The sequence below is a fragment of the Orycteropus afer genome, unplaced genomic scaffold (assembly GCF_000298275.1).
Source record: "Orycteropus afer afer isolate SDZICR_OR568_19922 unplaced genomic scaffold, OryAfe1.0 scaffold00115, whole genome shotgun sequence".
NCBI classification, from domain to species: Eukaryota; Metazoa; Chordata; class Mammalia; order Tubulidentata; family Orycteropodidae; genus Orycteropus; species Orycteropus afer.
The window spans coordinates 851,156-854,757 of NW_006921702.1; the positions used below are offsets into that span (position 1 = coordinate 851,156).

Genomic DNA, 3,602 nt, shown 5'->3' on the forward strand with positions numbered 1-3,602 from the left:
AAAAAAAAAAAAAAAGGCTGAAGTCAAGGAAATATGTCTGTCTGTGAGGTGCTAGAGGTACCTCATGGGGCTCTTATTTAAGGCAGCAGTTAGTTGCCACCTAAATTTACCCATTGTTGGCCCAGCAGGCTGAGTAGTGTGGGGAGGCTGTGGTGAGGATATTTGGAGGCTAGAGACCCAATCATGGCTGGATCTGTGAGTGACTTCAGAAGAGCGTAAAGGAACTGGAGCTGCAACTGGCCCAGGAGAGAAGTCAGCAGGCCCTAGGATGTGGTGATGGAGGAGGCAGCCAGGCACTCATAGAGCAGTTAAGTCCTTAGGTGGTGGATTCCCACCCCTACAGCCATGTGATAGCATTGAAATGAATGGGGATGGTAAATGACTATAAGGAAATCTGTATGTTTGCTTTAGCAGTAGTAAATGTTGGTGGAGTTGGTAGTGTGACTGCTGAAATGCTAACAAGATGTGGATTTTTGCTACTTTTTGACTATGACAAGGTGGTTGTTGTTGTTGTTGTTATGTGCCATTGAATAGGACCCAACTCATAGCAACCCCTCCTTGTGTTTCCAAACTTGTCAATATGAACAGGTTTTTCTTCCAACATCACCAATTAAGATTAAATAAAATTCAAGCAGCAGAACATACTTTGAGGGACATTAATCCTGATATTCTTTTTGAAGTACACAGCTACAACATCACCACAGTGGAAAACTTTCATTTCATGAACAGAATAAGTAGTGATGGGTTAGAAGAGGGAAAGCCTGTAGACCCAATTTCTTAATTCTGTGGACAATTTTGAAGTTCTAATGACAGCAGATACAGCTTGTAATGAACTTGGACAAACATGGATGGAATCTGGAGTCAGTGAAAATGCAGTTTCAGGACAAATATAGCTCATAATTCCTGGGGAATCTGCTTGTTTTGCATGTACCCCACCACTTGTAGTTGCTGCAAATGTTGATGAAAACACTCTGAAATTAGAGGTTTGTGTGGCTAGTGTTCCTACCACTATGCGAGTATTTGCTGGAATCTTGGTACAAAACCTGTTAAAGTTTCTGTTAAATTTTGGTACTGTGTCATGGATACAATATAATGCAGGATTCTTTTCCTACTGTGTTCATGAAGCCAAATCTTCAGTGTGATGACAGTAATTGCAGGAAGTAACAGGAAGAATATAAGAAAAATATAGTACCACTGCTGAAACAGAAAGTAACTCAAGAAGAGGAAGAGATTATACATGAAGATGATGAGTGCGGTATAGGGTTGGTATCTGAGGTTTCAGAAGAGGAATTGAAAAAATCATCAGGTCCAGTTCCTGATTTATTTTATGAAATTACAGTGGCATATACAATTCTACAAAAACAAGAAGATTCTGTACAAGAGGTAACAGTAGAAGCTTCTGGTGAAAGCTGGGAACACCTCGTGACCAAGAAGAGTATGTAAATATGAACTAATGTATATTTTACTTCCTGTATAACTCTATTCTTTTGCAGCTAAAAACAAATAAATTAAAAAAAAATTGTCTTAAAACTGCAGGCTACATCAACTGACACCTAATCTTCACTGCATTGTTACACTTTTTGAAAAGTATATGACTTTAATATATCACTGTTGCTAAGTGCTCTCTCCAACCAAATCAATTATTTTCCTAAAATTCATGTTCCACTATAGTAAGAAAACTTCACAGGGTGACTGTAGACAGTTACTGAAAACTTAATCATTAAAATATGTTGACCTCTTTTTTTACTGGAACAAATATATATATATATTTCTTTCTTGTTGTTATTTGCCATTGAGTCATATATATATATATATATATATATATATATGTATATGACATCAGCACCTGCAAAAATTAGGTTCAGGCAAATCACTGAACTAAAAATAATTAATATCTATCAGAGCAAGAAGATATAATTGATGGTTAACTACATCATATTATATAAAATGTCCAATTTTCAACCCAAAATATTAAACCTTCAAAGAAATAAGGAAATGTGACTATACTTACGAAGGGAAAACAAACAAAATACTCAATATAAACTGTAGGTGAGTGGGCCCAGATGTTGGATTTAATAAAACTTCAATGTAGTTATTACAAATATGTTAAAATAATTCAGTGACAATAAATAAATTTCAATAATTAATGGAAAATATGCCAATGAGTTAACAAATATGGATGGAAACTAATTTATTTAATGGAAAATCTAGAATTGAGTAATAAAAAACAGAAATGAAAAATTTACTAGATGTCCTCATTAATGGAACTGAGATGTCAGAACAAAGAAGTAGTAAACTTAAAGAAAGATCAATGGAAATTCTCCAATCTCAACTACAGATAGAAAAAGATTGAAGAAAAATTTATGGATACTCAGAGATCTATGAGACAATGTCAAGTTTTCCAATATGTCATGGAAATCCTGGGAAAAGACAAAGAGAAAATGAAATAAAAAATAGTTGCAGATATTATAGTTAAAACTTCCCAGATTTTATGATAAAGGTTAATTTATAGACCAAACACAACATAGGATAAATACAAAGAAACTCATACCTAACACATCAAAGTTAGATTGATGAGAGCCAAGGACAAACTTAATCTGAAAATTACAAGAGAAAATGATGACTCACATACAAAGTAACAATGATGGATTTAATGGCTGATTTCTCATCAGAAACACTGGAGGCCAGAATACAGTGAAATACCATTTTCAAGTGGTGAAATATTTTTCAAAATATAAAGAATAAACATTCTGCATCTGGTGAAACTATCCTTCAGAAGTTAAGGTGCTAAAAAAATATTAACATATAAACAACTATTGAGAGAAAGTATTTCTAACAGAACTCAATTAGAAGAAATATTAAAACAAGTTTTTCATAATGGAAAGAAAATCAGAGGAGTAAATATAAAAGATTACACGTGTGTTGCTAAATATAAGATTATATGAGTGTGTATATGCCTGTGTATGTATATATATATAATTGCATGCATTTTGCTTTCTCTTAATTTCTTAAAAAAAAAAAAAAAGCATGAGATTTCTTAAGTCAAAGTTAGAATACTGTATTGTTTGTTTTATAAAGTATATAGATGAAATTTGCAGTGGAGTGAGTGCATAGGGGATGGGGAACCAAATTATTTTAGTTTAAAATTGAAGCTGAATGTGATAAATAGAATAATCTCTAGAAAAAGGATACAAAACTCAAACAAATATCTAAAATATCAACACAATTTAAAATGATATTCTAAAAATATTTTTAAAAGAAGTCAGTAAAGAGGAACCAAAAATCCATGTGACATATAGAGATACATTAAACATATGAGGGTTAAAATTTCCATCTAAGGCTGAGATTGTCAGGCTGGATTTAAAAGCAAGGTCCGAAAACATACTAGCTACAAGAAGAACATACTCATTTTCAAAGATACAAACTATTGAAAGTAGAATAATTGAAAAGTATATGCAGTGAAAATAATAACCATAAGTAAGTTGGAGAAGATACTAATATCTACTGAGGGGGAGAATAGATAAATCAATCATGTTGCATTCTCAAAAGGCAATTGCATACAAAAGAAAAAAAATGAATAAATGATCACTCCACACAGAAAT

At 32.8% G+C, this 3,602-nt stretch overlaps 1 pseudogene; it reads left to right on the top strand.

Annotated features, from left to right (window-relative positions):
* The first annotated feature begins 33 nt into the window (after positions 1-33).
* LOC103199626 lies at positions 34-1,443 on the top strand (annotated as a pseudogene).
* The last annotated feature ends 2,159 nt before the right edge of the window (positions 1,444-3,602 follow it).